The sequence below is a fragment of the Anser cygnoides genome, chromosome Z (genome assembly GCF_040182565.1).
Source record: "Anser cygnoides isolate HZ-2024a breed goose chromosome Z, Taihu_goose_T2T_genome, whole genome shotgun sequence".
Lineage (NCBI taxonomy): Eukaryota > Metazoa > Chordata > Aves > Anseriformes > Anatidae > Anser > Anser cygnoides.
The window spans coordinates 42964961-42982587 of NC_089912.1; the positions used below are offsets into that span (position 1 = coordinate 42964961).

Sequence of the window (17627 nt, forward strand, 5' to 3'; positions counted from 1 at the left end):
ATGTTTCACATCAGTTAAAGCATTTCTCTGATATGCTTGAACAATCTATGAAAACTGCTGCTATATCTATCTTGCATTTTGCACCCTAGTGAAAAAGACTTGCATTTTGCATTTTGGACAGCCTATATTGATGATTTTGAAACTTTTCCAAACATTTTTCAAGCACATGAATTTGTTGAAAGAAATGCTTTCCTAGCAGAGAGAGAGAGAGAGAGAAAGAGAGAGAGAGAGAGAAAGAAATAGCTTTTTAGGAGGGAAAAAGTGAGCTTTGACTAATTCCTGTCTCCCTGGTATTTAGAATCAATGTTTCCTTCAAAATACTAATGTGATTTGTTGCTCTAGATGTAGAGGCCTATTATCACTGCTTAAAAGCTAAGGAAACTAAATCCTTTTTATACTTCATGAGTAATGAACCTTCTGTTACTTTCTCTCATTAATATGATAAAGCCATAAATAAGTTATTAATAATCAAATAATCTCTGTTAACAAGATTATGATCATGATTTTCTGTAGCAGGAAATATAGGCTTAAGTCCTTTGGAAATGCCTTTGCAAAAAGATGAAAGGCTGTTGGATAAGTGCAGACTCAACAAGAATTCTGCCAAATGTCTTGGCTCTTCACCATGCTCAAAGTCCATGCTGAATGTTGCAAACAAAATGGATCCCCAAGTTCCTTTAAAGGCTTTATAGAATTTATTTGGGAAACCATCCAAGCCAGCTGTTTTTCCATTATTTAGAGAATTAATGGCCTCCTCAGTGAATGCTTTTTCTAAGACAACCCTTTGTGTATCTGGGCATGTGGGCATTTGGAGGTTGTTAAGGCATCCATTAATGTTTTTATGTGCATCAGGGTAGTCATTTTCCAAGCATATACCTTCACAGAGCTGCCTACAGGCTTTATCTTTTTGTTTGTTTAAAGTTACTTTCCATTATCTTGAATTTAAATTGAAGTTATTTTATTATTTCTAAATGTACATTCCAGATATTTTTCCTTGCCTGTTCTCCATTTTCCAGTGTCGTTCCCTTAAATGGTAATGTACAACGTACTCTGTACTGTGGATCTTTTTATCTGTAAAAGCAGTGAAATAGAAGATTCATCACTTTACCAAAATAATGTGTCCTGAGGTTTGATTTTTCACAAATCACAATTTGAGATGGATCAATAATAGTTGCCATTTATATAACAACCTACATCTCAGGAAATAAAAGTACTTATAAACATTACCGGAGCTGGAGAATGTCCTGTAAAGTTTTACTAATTCTATAGTGTGTTATTTCTCCCACTTGTTGGGCTACATAAACACAATACTTCAAAAGAACAACAACAACAAAATAAACAAACAAACAAATAAATAAAATTGTGAGCTTCTCACACTTGGGCTGCAGTACTAGGAGGGAAGCAGAACATGCCGATGTTACTGTCAATTGTCCAACCAGAGCAGCTAAGAAGGGGGCTAGAGAGGTTCCCTAGCGGGCTTATCGGGATGAGGACATGTCAGGATCAGATGCAAGAGCTGAGGATTTTTAACAGGGATATTAACCAACAGCAGCAGAGTAAGGAAAAACAGTTGTAGACACACATAGCTAAGTCATTTGTTAGAACAATATTACTTTAGCAAAATCCTTCCATTAAGCCTTCCTCATTATTTTGTAGTATATCTGTGCCATATCTATGTTCTATTTTGAGGCCCAGCCCTTTTTGCGTATTTGCTTTAAATAAAACTTTAAGTTGTTGTACACTTTTACTCAGGGTCTTGAGCTCCACAGTTTATTTTGACTTGCCATGGAACATCAAAAAGTTTCAGTAGGAGCTTCCAAACAAGAGCTGATCCACACCTCAGATAAAAAATGTTTTGGTTGAAAAAATATAGGGGTAGGGGGGAAAAAATAAATTGTTTATTTAGTTTAACTCCTTAATTTGAAAACATCTGCTAAAGGTACAAGAATCTGGATCCACAGAGTCCCCCGTTTCCTACCTCCCCCCCCCCCCCCAAAAAAAAAAAGAAAAAAAAAAGGTGTGTTTTGTGAGGGGTTGAGATGCTTGGGAGATTCAGCTTATTTCTTTTTTTCATGGTCATATTTCTCTAGCCTGAATAAATTCACAGATCTGGAATAGAAAGTGTTGGTTGTGTAATGTAGCTCCTATGTTTGGCAAATGAAAAGAAAGACATGGCCTTAAGAATGGGAGTGATTACACCTTAAACTAGGTCTGTTGGTGACAAGTTAGTTCATTTGCATTGCTTTTAAATTATCATGTTTGTTGAGCTGAGCTTGGTGATGAGGTTCAGGAAATCCACACTTTTGCACCTGAACATTCTTGCTTCATCCTAACACAAACTTTCCATTAGCTTTATAGCTGTGGTTTCTTGAGCAATGATTTAAGTAGCCCTTATGCTGAACTCATTTTTTCCTGGTGAATTTACTTTCTTTTAGTACCCACGTGCTCCTGCAGAAAGACTGGAGGATGACCCTGCACAGATCAAAGAGCAAACCTCCGATTGTTTCCTGAGGGTCCAGTGTTTATAGATTTCCTCATTTCTGCTACTCCTGACACCACTGTAAACAGCCTCCAGTACCAATACTGACATTGCTCACACTGCGTTATGAAAACTGTAAGACGGATAGCTTGTCCTTTGTGTGTATGTTCTTTCGTCAAACAGCAGGAGCACTCTGGCTGAAGTTTAAAAATTTTGAAGCAATCGTAGTGCAGGGGCAGCTCTTTTTAGTAAACTAACAAACTGAGGTGGGATTGGGAGACACAGAGATTATTCAACAAACAGCATTCACCCCAGACAAGGGCACCTCTTTAAAATACTCCACTGCCCAGGAAAATTCCTGCTTTTGATCACTCTTTGTGCAGTGAAATCCATTAAACGACAAGCTGGGCAAGCCTCTTTTTTGCATGTTGTGGCTGTCTGTTCCAAATGGCCGACTGCCAGCAGTTTTACTGAGAGTGGGAGCCATCCGATATTTCAGTGCAGAGAAAGAGAGAGAGAGCATCAGCAGGATGCAGGGGATCAGAGAACTGAATGGCACTCAGAGCACAGCCTGTATTTTCTGTATGGTTTGAGAGACAGCACAAGTTGTACAAAAACATGATTTGGCTGATAACCAGCTTATGTCCAACAGGCTCCTTTTAAGCTCTAAGCGTGTAATGGATGTGCTTATTGTTTACAGCTTGTTAAATAAGGGCTTGAACAGCTCCAGTTTAAGTCAAACTGTCCTCCAAGACAGGAGTGAAGGAGAAGAACCATACAGATCTTTCTCATGAGGAATGACAAAAAGCAGGAGCACTTTGTGTGATAGCCCCATGTTAGTACTTTTCCTAGTACTAGACTTTAACAAAACATGCTCACAATGCTTCACATTTACTGACTCAGATATACTTTCTGATTTCATATCTCTTCAGCTGACCTGGAAGAAAACTTCCCACATAATTGTATTCCTGCAATTACCTTTACCATAGAGTTAAACAGGGCATTTACTACACTGCTGACCTAAGTCCTCCCCTTCTTCCTGTTCCAGCTAAAACCTTCTCAGGCAGCTTCACTGTAGCTCTCAAGCTGTGGTATCTTGCTATCTAGGCAAGATTTTAAACTTTGAGAGGTTTTTGGCTGTTTTGTAAGTCATCTGCTTTGCAGTGAGGTTGCAGCCTGTGTCACTCAGCTGCAGGTAGGCCTCTGGTGCCTCCTGCTTCATGCCCAAAGAAGAAATGTGCTCTTGTATGAGTCAGCATGGAGGAATCACAGAACTCCTAAGTTTATGAAGGCTCCAGGATGTGTCAGTCTCTACTTCTCAGTAACACACACCAGCTACCACGATGCCACTGCTCACACCTGGGCTGGGCTGACTTGCATGCTCAAATTCAAGTAGAAACAATCTGACTTGACTGTGGTGATGACACACCACTTGACATTATCATCTAGAGCTTCCAAGTCTGGTCTCAGCTTAGGAACCTCCACACAGCTCTACATAGCAGACATGAGTTCTCAATCCTTTCTGTTGCCAGAGAAAACCTTTACAGAAGGAGTCATGTTCCTTGACTGTCCTGCAGTCATTACTTGAAAATTATCGCAGTCAACATCATTAAAATCTTTGAAAACAACACGCCACTCTTGTACACTCATATTGTAAGTATTTATGAGCAAGACTTGATGATTTCTATGTAATTAACATGAAAAAAAAAGGCAGGATTTAAATAGAATCACTCAAGGTGAGTAATATCAGAGAGTTTAAAGTCTATATATTTCTCATAACTCATGGTGTTATTAGTGTACTCAGCTCAGCAATAACAGAATTTTCAGCTTTTTAATATCATATATTACTGAGTTTAACTGAATTATTATTATGTATGTTAACCCTAGTAGGCAGCTAAGCACCACACAGCCACTCACTCCACCTCCCCTACTGGGATGAGGGAATAGGAAAGAGTAAAAGCAAAAGAATATTGGGCTGAGACAAAAAGCATTTAATACACAATGAAAAAGTGAAAGAAAAGAGTAAAACAAGAGATGCAAAGGCATTCATTCACCACTTGCCCTAGGAAGCCAAATGCTGAGCCAGCAAAAGATGGCTAACCCACCGAAACCTCATCCTCTCTGTTTCCTTGCTGAGCATGCTGTTTAATGGCATAGAATAATTCTTTGGTTTCTGCAAGTCATCTGTCTGGTTGTGCTCCCTCCCATACTCTTGCGCACCCCCTGATCTACCAACTGAGTCAACAGAGTGAGAAACAGGAAGCCTTGATGCTGCCCAAACACTGTTCAGCAGCAGATATAAGCACTGGTGTACTTTCAGCATTGTTTTGGTCACAAATCTAAAACACAGCACTGTACAGGCCGCTGCTAAGAAAATTAACTCCATCCTAGCCAGATACAGTACTAATGGTTTTGTCTTCTGTCTCTGGTGTGAATTTCCTTGACTTGGTTTCCATAGCCATGATCTCTATTTGAAAGGCAAGAACCATCACCCTCTCGATGACTAAGGGGAATGGACAGAAGCATAAAGCTGCTTTGGTCCCTCCAGAAGTCATGGTACAAGTTCTAGCGCAGTAGCCACATGACCAAGCTCCAACATTGTAAAATCCATACCATGCTCACATGGGACTGCCAGGGTAAGGGGTAGGCATGCATTGCATGAACCCAGCACAAACACCCTCAGATATTCTTGGTCACCTCAAAAGAATTAAACTGAAACATGCTTGGACAAGGTGCATCTGCTGCTGATAGTTCCTCCAAATTTAGAAAGGTCTGAATGATCTTCCACTATGCCATTTCTTGGAGGAAAGAGAGTCTGACTTAAGGCAGGCATTGCTGAATATTCTCCAAATAAGCTCTGGCTATAAATATATCTACTTTGTATTTAACAGTGTCTTTTTTGAGATGACCCCAAGCTGCCAATGTCAGCACATTTCATCAGTGTCATTGCTGTGGCTGTTTTAAAAACAAACAAACAAACAAAACAAACAAAAAAAAAACAGTCATGGGTGGAAGTGTATGCTGAAACCTGATAATAATTCCCTACTGGGACCAGTGGATAAGTAGGGCAGCAAGGAAGGACTATGGTGGCCTGGTGACCTGACTTTCTCAAATGTTGTGGAAGGGCATTCAAGGATGGAAATTTTTTTGTCAGGGTACTAGCGTGTATCTGCTCTGACCTTCTCATTATTTAGACTGATGATCCATAGCTTATACTCAGATGTGTCTACACCAGTTTCAGTTCATTTCTTTTTTGAGATTGGATTGACCAATGCTAAGCAATGAGTTTTCCTAAATTAATTTTCTTTTATTATGTTTTTATAGGTGACTTTATTATTTTCGGGAGGGGAAGGCACTCTTTTTTTTTTTCGTTTTTTTTTTTTTTCAATGAAGTCAGAAATTACAGATAAAGAGTTAGCAATAATAATAAAACTGTGCCATCACTGGAGCAATGCAATACAGGAGAATGAAAGCTCTAGCAGGGGTTGCTGGGGTAACAAATAATAATAGTAGTAATAATTACAGTTCAAGAACTTTTAACTATATACATGTTAAGCCATAGTTTGATTTATCTGTCTGTGTGAGTTAACAGGAAACAAATCTGTAATAGCACGGCATAATTTTCTATTCAAATTATTCTATTTGTGTACTTACGTTGTGTTGAAAAAGACAGAGGTCAACAAAGGGACAAAAATACGCTTCAGCTTAAAGACCACTTTCAGAAACACTCAAATAATGCCTGGCCTTCCACTGTTTTATCTGACTGCCAGGCAGGTTCTTGTAGGTGCTTTTGGATTAGGTTTCTCCTCCTCCTTAATAAACAAAGAAGTTAAAGTAAGAAGAAGAAGACAATTTCAATGTTTCTGTTCATTGATAAAGCTAATAGTGAACAACAGGGGAAAAAAGGGAGTCTGATTTCTTGAGAACAACTAAACAAATACAAATCATTTAAGATAAGGCCTTCAGATGTCATATAAAGTGCCTGTATACTTTACACTTATGGCTTTTATGACCATCATTGGTAATTAGAATGATACGTGGCACATTTTCTAAAATCAAGTATTAGGGTAATAAGGGTGTTCTATTTTGCAAAACAAATTGACAACATTAACCGTGCCAAATGTACAAGTGGTTTCAGGTGTTGGAAATTACAAAGGGATTTGGGGCTTCAGAATGGCAAAGGGATTTAGCCACATAACTTCCATTGATTTCAATGTTAGATTAATGACTGGATGCCCTTGTTAAGTCTGTAAAACTTTTTGTCTTTTTAAATCAAAGCCCAATACTGAATAGTATTTTATCTCAGCTTAGTTTTTCCTGCAGATGTTTCATATCAACAAGCAAAAACATTAGTGTCTAGCCTTCTGTTCAATTACTTTACTTCTCCCCAGTTGCTTTTTCCTATTTATGCTAATACCAAAATACTAATAATAGCTTTTTAAACATTATTATGTTCTTAAGAACCACAGCAAGTCCTATTTGAGTTTACTTAGCAAGGCCCTTTTTATTTGGGAACACATGTACATGCTGCTTAATTGTGAAACACAGCTACAGAAAGAAAGATCCAGCAACCAAGCAAGTAAGGGGCTGAAATGGTCTGTAAACTCTGCTTAGTCCAAATTAGCAATGTGGGCAACAATATTGTGTTGTGTTTTCATCTTCAATTGCATATATTAACAGCTACACATGCAAAACAAATTCTCCTTTGTGGAGAATGAATTATGTAAATATAATTTGTAGCATTAATTTGGACTTGTATATTTAATCCACTCAAACATAAAAAGGTTTTCATGCACTGAATATTCCTGAGGTAGTTTAATATGCTTAAAATAAATGTGGAGCAGCTGACAGGAAAACATGCCCTCCATATCACAAAAGCTGTTTAAAAACAATAATTTAAGTGCCTAATTAATATTTACTACCCAGGGATTAAACTCCTAAGTAAATTTTCTCTCTAAAATATTCATTGTGCAATCTATACAGGTGGCAGGTATTGATGGGAATAGATCACAAATGGACAAGCCAAAGGCACATTATAAATGCTACTATATTGAAAAATCCTTCCATGAAATAAGAGTATCTGTTAAAAAAGACAGCTCGAGTTTCAGGTCTTCGTTTTATGAAGTGCATTTTCCACAAGCTCCCAATTTTTCTGAAAGTAAAGGTAGTATAATCTCCCCACAAAACTTTTGTTTAAAAGGCTATATGTTAGCAGTGCACCATCAACTGCTTGTTCACCAAAAGAGAAATGCAGTGAGCCCCAAACACAACAGCGAGGGTGTTGCATTGCACCAGCGAGCTAGGCTGAACTTGTGCCTTACTTCAACCATTAACTGCTTCAGCTTTTGAACTATTCTGGGCTAATCTCTCAACTTGTTAAAATCTCCCAGATGAAACTAGCTTGACTTTTCCTGCTGGTTCTAAAATTCAAAAATGAACTTTTACTGTGGGAAGTAAGGTAAATCTCCCAAAGTAAAATGGTACCAATTTTTTCCTTTGCTTGTCAGACTGAAAAGAAGGAAAAATATTTCTGTAACTGTGAGTTCTCTATGATTTCTCTCTGAAGTGCATCTTCAAGTATCTATCCTAGGGGATATAACATCTTTTACAAGCAATTTTATTTCCTTGCTACAGCCAAATCCTCCTTATCTTCACTAATGGATTAATTTATACTTAGAGTATAAACAAAAACCTTAGGTTAGCTTTCTGAGCACTATCTTTATTAAAGATTGTGTTTTGCAACTTCACCATAATGTAAAGCTAGTAACTGAAAAACATTAAGCCCTGCTGCCTGTCCAGCCGACTGGTAGTAAGTCTGAGGAAATCAAACCACTCAATAGAAAAAATGAGATCTGGGCTGGCTGCAATTAAACACAGCTGGTTGTTGGAGGACCTTTGTAATCTGATACAGGAGTTTCTAAGGTTGAAGATAGTGGGAGTCTGCTCATAAAGAAAATTAATTTGTATGAAATCATAGTTCTTTCATAACCAGCAAAGAAGGAAACACCTAAAGAGACAGGCTATAGTAGAAATATAAGGTCTGTAAGGTGTTTGATCACTGGCCATTAGCGCATATCCATGGCAGGGCTTGAAGTGGGTGAAGTGATACTTTGCAAACCGCTTTTGTTCTGAAGGAGTGGAGCCTAGGAACCCTGGTGTAGCAGTATCAGTTTATCTGCATTTCACAGAATCAAAGAATCACAGAATGGTTTAGCTTGTAAGGTAGCTCTGGAGGCCATCTGGTCCCACCCCTGCTCAAGCAGGGACACCTAGAGCAGATTGCCCAGGTGCATGTCAGACAGCTTTTTACTATCTCCAGGGAGGGAGATCCCACAACCTCCATGGGCAGCCTGTTGCCAGTGCTCGGTCACACTCACAGTAAAGAAATAGATAGAATAGTTCATTTGGAAGGTACCTTCAAAGATCTTCTAATCCAACTTCCCAGAAGTGCTTCCTGATGTTCAGGAGGAGCCTCCCATGTTTCAGTTTGTGCCTGTTGTCTCTTGTCCTGTCAGTGGGCTCCGCTGGAAAGAGCCTGGCTCCATCCTCTGTGCGACCACCCTTCAGGTATTGATATTGATACATAGATGATACCCTCCCTGAGCCTCTTCTTCTCCGATCTGAGCAGTCCCAGCCCTTTCAGCCTCTCCTCACAAGAGAAGTACTTCTGTCCTTTAGTTGTCTTTGTGACCCTTCATTGGACTTTCTCCAGTAGCTCCATCTCTCCCCTGTACTGGGGAGCCCAGAACTGGATACAGTACTCTAGTGATATCCTCACCAGTGCTTAGCAGAGGGGAAGGCTCACCTCTCTTGACCTGCTGGCAGTACTTTGCCTAATGCAGCTAAGGATACCATTAGCCTCCTTTGCAGCAGGGACACACTGCTGAATCATGTTCAACTTGCTGTCCACCAGGATCCCCAGGGCCTTTCCTGCCAGGCCACTTGCCATCCGGGTTGCCCCCAGCATGAAGGGGGTCACCCAGATGGAAAGCATTATTGAACTGCATTAGGTTTCTGTCAGCCCACTTCTCCAGCCTGTCCAGGTCCTTCTGGATGGCAGCGTGACCCTCTGGTGTACCAACCACTGAACCCAGTTTTGTGTCACCTGCAAATTTGATGTGGGCCTCATCATCCAGATTATTAATGAAGGTGTTAAACAGGACTGGGCCTAGTATTAACTCCTTGGGGTACACTGCAAGTTACTGGCCTCCAACTAGACTTTGATCAGCACACTCTGGGCCTGGCTGTTCAGCCAGTTTTCAATTCATCACACTGTTTACCCATCCAATCCATATATCAAGAGCTTGTCTATGAGCATCTTATGGGGAACAGTGTCAAAGGCCTTACTGAAGTGCAGGAAGACTATACCCACTGCTCTCCCCTCATCCATCAGGCTGGTCATTTCATTGTAGAAGGTTGGTCAAGCGATGGCTTCCCCTTGGTGAATCTGTGCTGACTAGTCCTGATGATTTTCTTCTTCATGTGCCTGCAAAGAGTTTCAGGATTAGCTGTTCTATCACCTTCCCAGGGATCAAGGTGAGGCTGACCAGCCTGTAGTTCCCTGGGTCCTCCTTCTTGTCCTTCTTGAAGATAGGAGTGACAATTCCTTGTCTTCAGGCACTCTTCCCAGTTGCCCTAATCAGTCAAAGATTATTGAGAGTGGCCTCACAATAACATCTGCCAGCTCCCTCAGCACACGTGGGTTCATCCCATCAGGGACCACAGACTTATGCATGTCCAATTTGCTTAAGTATTCCCTAGTCTTCCTTTTGTCATTTAGGTGTGTACATACACCTTTCTTGTTGCCCTGGACATCCCAGGCCAGATTCATTTGCATTTGGGCTTTAGCTTTCATAACTTCATCCCTGGATGCTCAGACAATGACTCTGTATTCCTTCCAGGTAACCTGTCCTTTCTTTCACTCTCTGTATGCTTCATTTTTGTGTTTGAGTTTTGTTTATCTGTTTGACTTTTCAAGCCAAGCTGTTGGAAAGGGGTGAGGCCTACACTGCCAAAAGAAAACAGGGGCCCCACACTCTCAGGGTCTTGATTAGCAGCCTGCCAGTCAATCATAAGCATAAAGTGGAGAAATAGGATGAAAGCAATCACTGATTTTTATATAAGTATGTAAATAGCTATATATACACAATATATTCACCCAAATATGAATTAATTTAAATTTTATATTGCACATTCAAATAAAGGCAGGTGCAGGTGATGAGTTCATCTGAAGGTGCAATCATTCATAGGCTCTTCATTTCTCTTCTGTAAAAAGAAAGACAAAAATTACCTGCAGATGATTATAGTACATTGGAGGCAGATTTGTATTTTTTTTTACATATACTGATGTCAGGATGTCAAAGTTGCTGTTTCACCAAGTATAATGAAGGTGAGACATCTCTTACTTCTTCAGATGCACTGAAGTTGAAAAAATAAACATTAATGACAAACACAGCCCTATGGATCTTTAATTTTCAATTTATGCAAATCCAAACCCAGGTGTTCTCTAATCTGTTAAAGAAAAAGAAAGGAAAGAAGAAAAAGATTCGTTTTAACCCTCATGGTCCACTGAAATATCTCTACTTAAGGATCACTAAATTACTCTTCTTCTGAAATTAAAGCAGAACTTTTCCCAAATCATGTTAAGAGTTTGGACAAGAACTATAACTTGTCTTTAAGTGTTCCAGCAGCTAACTAATTCTGAAATAATTTTAGAATAGAGATCTATATTATGTTCCTGAATTGTCTTCTGAATCACTGTTAACCATTGTGTAAGTGGGATTCATATAGTTTTGTTTTACAGCTCATTTAGTATTTAGGAAAGCTTTGACAACTCTAGGGAAAAAAATAAATCCAAAGAATTCATAGAGTTTTAAAGTTTGATATCTAAAAACCTTTTTTTTTTTTTTCAATTACTGTTGTTATGATAGTTGTACTTTTCCTCAGTATAATCTGAAGCAGGACTGCATGGGAAAAATGAGAGAAATTAATTTTAGTAAAGTAGTTCTTTTTAGGATTATACAGTATGTTATTGCACTGATCCAAAAAGAACAATGGCAACAAAGCATATTCAAGCACAACACAACAAAATTTGACAGCTGGCTCTTGCAAGAGTTTCTAGAATATACATTTTCCCATATCTTTCCCATATCTTTCGCTGCTGTGACTTCTAAGCCAAGTTTTTACAAACAAGATTCTATCATGTAGCTCAGCCCCTTTCCTGTCTAAAGAACATATATAGGCTTTTGCCTGAGAATTAAGACTTTGATGTCCTCTGAGGCCCTTTCAGTAATTTGGGAGATAACAGGGGGTGATCTTAAGGATGGCTGGGATCTTCTAGATCCTTTTGAGAAAATTAATAGATGTGAAGAATGACCTTCCATGTGATTATACTCTGAAAATGATCCAGAGTTACTTATCTGGCACCACAGAGATCATCACAAGACAGAAAGCTGGAGCATCAGTTCTCTTGCATACCTGACATCTGAACCTGCTAGACTGTTTCTTTTGGTGCGGGACACAGGAGGATGAAGATCACCTAAGTCAATGGCAGCAGGGAAAAACCAGCAGCAGGAGTCACTGGAGGCAGAAGAACAGGATGCAGGGACGGAAGCCAAAGAGCAGGAGCTCATGTCCCAGCTGTAACCTGTCATGGGAGAAGAGATGGCTGGATGTAGGACTAAGTGTGAATAATAGCTCAGGCGCAGAGACTAACTGGGGATCAGGAGACTTGTTGAGGCCGAGGTCCTGCACTATGGTCCAGAGAGAGTGGCATGTTCACAGCAGGAATGTATGAAGGGAGAAAGGAGGAGTTCTGATATTTCATCCAGTTTTTATAAAACTCAACATTTTATTTGTGTAAGAGAAGAGAGAGAGAGAGAGAGAGACAGAGAGAGAGAGAGAGAGAGATTCTTCATAGAATGTGAAGAATTAAAGAGGTGTAACCTAAGAATTAAAGAGGTGTAACCTAAGAATTAAAAGGTGTAATCAAGCAAATATTTGATGCATCAGTTCTGCCACAGACCTCATATTTCCTGCCAAAAAATCCAGCATTATCCCAGTGAACCATCCTAATCCACTTTTCTATGGTAGGAATGACCTAGTAAATTTGTTATGCCCAGCAGTGAGTGGCATAATGCCACTTCAATGCACCTGCCAAGAAGAGCCTTTTCCTGTGAAGTTGCTGAGAAAAGACAGCATGCAATATCTTGCTTGACTATCTCTGTGTAACTCGTGCTTTTCTTCTCCTTTCTATTCTCCACAATGATTCTTGAGACTCTTTGGGTACAGAGAGCAGAAGGCTTTCTCCATCCCTAGCTTCACCCACCGGGCATGCCTAACCCTATGCAAACCACACTATGCAGCAGGGACACAGCTCAACCTCTAAAGAAAGGGAAAAAAAAAAAAAAAAAAAAAAAAAAGCTCCAGAAGCCCAAAGCTGCAACGGCGTTCTGTAGCAGGGACAATTTTGACATTGACTGTTTCCAGTTACTTTTTTGTATAATAGACTGCTTTGAAAAGTGAATGTTACAATCATTTCTTTCTTTAATTAAGGTCTTTAAACACAGGATTTGTAATTTAATTAGAACACCCTTACTTTATTACCATTCATGTGTCTGCCAGAATTAAACTATCTGCCTTGTCTTTTACCTAATATGTAAATTGTTCCTGGAATGTAATAAAAATTCCATCTTACTCTTAAAAATTCAAGCACAAGATAACCATTTTGTTTGTTTGCTTGTTTTGGTTTGATTTTGTGTTCCAGGAGCTCCTCATTCATCCATGCAGGCCTCATGGCATTTTTGCCTGGCTTCTTCTTTGGGATGCATCCCTCGTGAGCTTCAAGAAGGTGATCCTTGAATATTAATTAATCAGCTTTCTTGAGCCCCTCTTCCCTCCACAAGTTTGTTCCATGGTACTCTACAAGCAGATCCCTGAATAGGCCAAAGTCTGCTCTCTCAAAATCCGGAGTAATGAGCTTGCTGTGCTCCCTCCTCACTGCCCTCTGGATCCCAAACTGCACCATTTCACGGTCACCGCAGCCAAGGCTGCCCTTCGAGCTTCACGTTTCCCACCAGCCCCTCCTTGTTGGTGAGAACTAGGTCCAGCACAGCACCTCCGCTCGTTGGCTCCTCTATCTCTTGTATAAGGACTTTATCATCAAAGCATTCCAGGAGTCCAGCAGTCCTCCTGGATTGCTGATGCCCTGCTGTCCCTCCGGCAGACATAGGGGTGGGTGGTTCAAGTCACCCATGAGGGCCAGGGCCTCTGAACACGAGGCTGTTCCTATCTGCCTGCAGAAAGCCTCATCTGTTCGGTCTTTCTGATGTGTATGTCCAGTTAGTTTAAGTGCTCCCTAACCTGATCTTCGTGCAACATGGGTGTATCTTCTTTGCTCCAGACTTCCCCATGGCCCAGGGGCTTGAGATTCCCAAAGACTAGTCCTACCAGCAGAAAACAAGGCAAAGTGGCAGCAGGCCCACATTTTTCCTAATTTTTATTTTTGCTGCTGATATACCCACAGAAATTCTTCACAGAATGACACAGAATCACAGAGTGGTTGACGCTGGAAGGGACATCTAGAGGTCATCTGGTCCGACCCAAGCAGGGCCACCTAGAGCAGGCTGCCCAGAGCCATGCCCAAGCGGCTCCATGAAGATCTCCATGGAGAGAGACTGCAAAAAAGAAGTGCTTCCTGATTAACAAGAGCTTCTTGTTGCCTTTCATGTCCCACTCTTGATTCAACTATAGGTGGGCTTTGGATTTCCTTACTCCACTCCTGCATGTTTGGATAGTGCCTTTCTGTTCAACCTGAATTACCTGATGCTGGTTTCATCTCTTGAATGCTTCTTTTATGCGCCTGAGTTTTGTTATGAGCTCTTTGTTCATTTGTGCAGGGCTCCTGCCACCTTTGCTTTAACTTCTGCATGTTGGGGTGGACTGTTCTTGAGCTTGGAGGAGGTAATCCTTGGAAATCAACCATCTTTTTTTAGTGGTACCTTGCAGACTGTTAGTCTTCAGTATAGAACTTAAGGTATTTTTTTTTAGTAAAGGAAACAAGAGGAAATGGTCATGTTATTTGAACACCAGCACAATTACTACCCATATCTTTGTAAAAAAAATAACAGCTTCAGATTACAGTTGGAAAATGTATTACAAATCCTTCATTTTCAGAGAAGGAGAAGAATGACTAAGGTATTTTGTACACAGAATTAATGACACAGTATGAGAAAAAAGATGGATGTCACCCTAAGACAGTGGAGACATGTGACTTGTCTGGGGGATGAAAGATAGAGATATTTAAGAATCAAACAAGATTTTCAGAAGTGCTGAAGACACTTGAAATCTGTAAATGTAGCTCCCTCTTTTTTCAAATCTTTAGGTCAAGAAATTGTAGTCCCTACGTTTGTGTTGACAACGAATCCTTTTTGGTACATGAGAAAAAGTGTTTATTAGCAAATAGATATCTAAGCATCTAATAGTGCAGTGGCCTACTGTTCTTTTTGGTAATCTATTCTGTTTGTATTTAATTACTTTTAAAAATTTAAAGATTAAATAAACTTTAAAGTTTGTGCAACATTTAGATCTTTGTATACTCACCATTTAACAGTAAAACAGGCCCATAAATAACCACAGAAGGGTTTGGGTTGGAGTGGACCTTGAAGACCATCCAGTTTCAACCCTCCTGCCATGGGCAGGGACACCTCCCACCAGACCAGGCTGCCCAAAGCCCCATCCAGCCTGGCCTTGAACACCTCCAGGGATGGGGCATCCACAGCTTCTCTGGGCAACCTGTGCCAGTGCCTCACCACCCTCTGAGAGAAGAATTTCCTCCTAACATCTAATCTTAATCTCCCCTCTTTTTGTTTAAAATCATTCCCCCTATTGCTATCACTATCTGCCCATGTAAAAAGTCTCTCTCCAATCATATAATCTTTCTTCATAACACAGTATTAAATAAAAACACATGAAATAGAAAGGTAGGGCAAGTGTCATGTTACTCTTAAGAGAATTTATTTTAAATGCTAGCCACGTCACAGTAACATTAAAAATTAGAATCAGGGGAATACAGTATGCATGTATCTCTGTTTAAACCAATATTTACTGATGTAACTTTGTTTTTGCATATGGTTTTAACTTTCAATTTACATTTTATTATGCAAGCATTACGTACAAGCTGTCACATTAAATTGATGTTATTGCCATTGGAAATGTTATTCTCTGATTATCTGAAAAACAACAATCCTTTTAAAAGGAACCTACATTTCACAGAAACAAAAATCATTATTTAACAGTTAGTTATCCATGAGCACAGATATACGTAAAGGCAACAACTGTAAAATCTGCTGTTGCATAAGGTTATATTACTCATTCTCACCTTCTGCTTTCAAGATCCTTTGCCAAATGTCTCTGCGGTCAGCCTTCATCCCTGAGACGAGCAGGAGTTACGAAGCATTGCTTCTGTAAGGGGTTTTCCTTCCAAAGATGGGGAAAGCAGTGTCAGCCCCCTCACATCTTGGTCTTCTTTATTTAATAGTGCTTTGCAGTTGCAGCTCCCTTTGAGTTCACTGATATTTTTGTGTAACTGGGACTTCTTAAATCCAGACTAGCTTTATTTAGTTTCTTTTTAGTGTTTTGTTTTGTTATTGTTTTTCCGGGACTGAAAAAACACCAGTTTAGAAACTTGCAGCACATTGTTAAAATGATCTAAAACTTTTTCAAGTCATAATAGCAGTAGCTAGCACAAATTACTTATTTTCAGCATTTAATCTATTGCCAGACAAGAATGTATCTGTATTTCCTCACACAGGTAGCCATAGCTCTGAAAAACAGTTTTGTTTCTCTTTGGGGGGAAAAAAATCACATTTACTCATTTGTGGCTAACCCCTATATATATGAGAGCAAGACAAATCTACTTTCAGTGTTTGCACATTGCCTTTAATAAACTGCTATTTACGGGGCTCCCACTCCCACCACGAGGATGGACAGATTGTGTTAGGGCTACAGTGTGCTATTCTGCCCAGCAAAATACACTTTAGTGCTACCAGTTCCTGTTTTCACTGAAGTCAATATTATTTTGTCATGAACAGCAGCGATGGCAGTATTTTGCCCCTAGCAAATAAAATTCTTGCAAATCAAGGACGAAATATGATCCTGGAAGAGAGCCAAGAGGCAAAGTATCATGATCTAATCTTCAATTACTTAATCAGCTATGTAATATAACCATATAGGGCTTTTCCTGCCCTTTCCAGTAAATTATATTAATAAATAGGCTCCCTTAAATAAATACAGCTAAGATGCACTCCAAGACTAACCGGATCTAGTTAATGAAAGAGTATGTCATATAACATATGCATGAGGAGGTACTCTCTGCATCTTAGCACTGCTTTGAAATTGTCTGGTTCACCTGGATGTGTGTGTTTTTTGAATGTCATTGGCAAAAGAAAATTGATTAAATGTAGTGCTATAGAAAACAAGAGGCTGCTGTGAATGGGTTTGTAGTATAACAGCAGATGGCACAGCTTAAATCTATTTATTAGCAGCCATTTGTCAGGGAGATTGAAAAAAAAAAAAAGAGAGAGAAAACAGACGACAGGTGTAACATGATACTTAGTATAACAGTTCCCCAGCTTAAAACCAAAATATGCTTCATCTTCCTGTTTCTCTCACTTAAACTTACCTCGTCCTTCTACCAGAAGTGTTTAAAACACACTGTTTCCCATTAGATTTAAAAAAAATAAATAAATCTGCACAACATGTGCTCAACAACATTGCTGGACAGCTGTTTTTCCACTGCTCAAAAACATGAATGCTATTATTCCTTCAGCAGAAAATCAAGGATCAGAAGTAATACAAACTCATCAAACGGTGATGGAGAGAGCTAGTTTGACATGGGAAATACATTCACCTGAAACAAGCAAGTAGGATGGGTAGCTTAACTGCCTGCCAAGTGTTTTCAGATTAAACTCCCTCCCCTCTTTGTTTAGTGCTCTGGTGTATTGTACCTCTTTAAGAAAGAGAATGCTGATTTTCATGGACATTATTCTTGTTTTCTCTGTGAAGTTTCTGAAGGGATTAAAAAAATACATATTTTTAGTCTCTTAACTTTGTTTTCAGCATTAAAAACTAATGGGCATTACAGTGGCGTGTG

General features: G+C 39.6%; 1 long non-coding RNA gene across 1 annotated transcript; it reads right to left on the minus strand.

Annotated features, from left to right (window-relative positions):
- Positions 1 to 6137: 6137 nt before the first annotated feature.
- On the minus strand, positions 6138 to 17076 carry LOC125184934 (uncharacterized). The gene is made up of 3 exons (XR_007169605.2): positions 15855 to 17076; positions 11954 to 12122; positions 6138 to 10741 (listed from the first exon to the last, which is right to left on the minus strand). It is a non-coding gene; the product is annotated as an uncharacterized lncRNA (long non-coding RNA).
- Between the last annotated feature and the right edge of the window lie 551 nt (positions 17077 to 17627).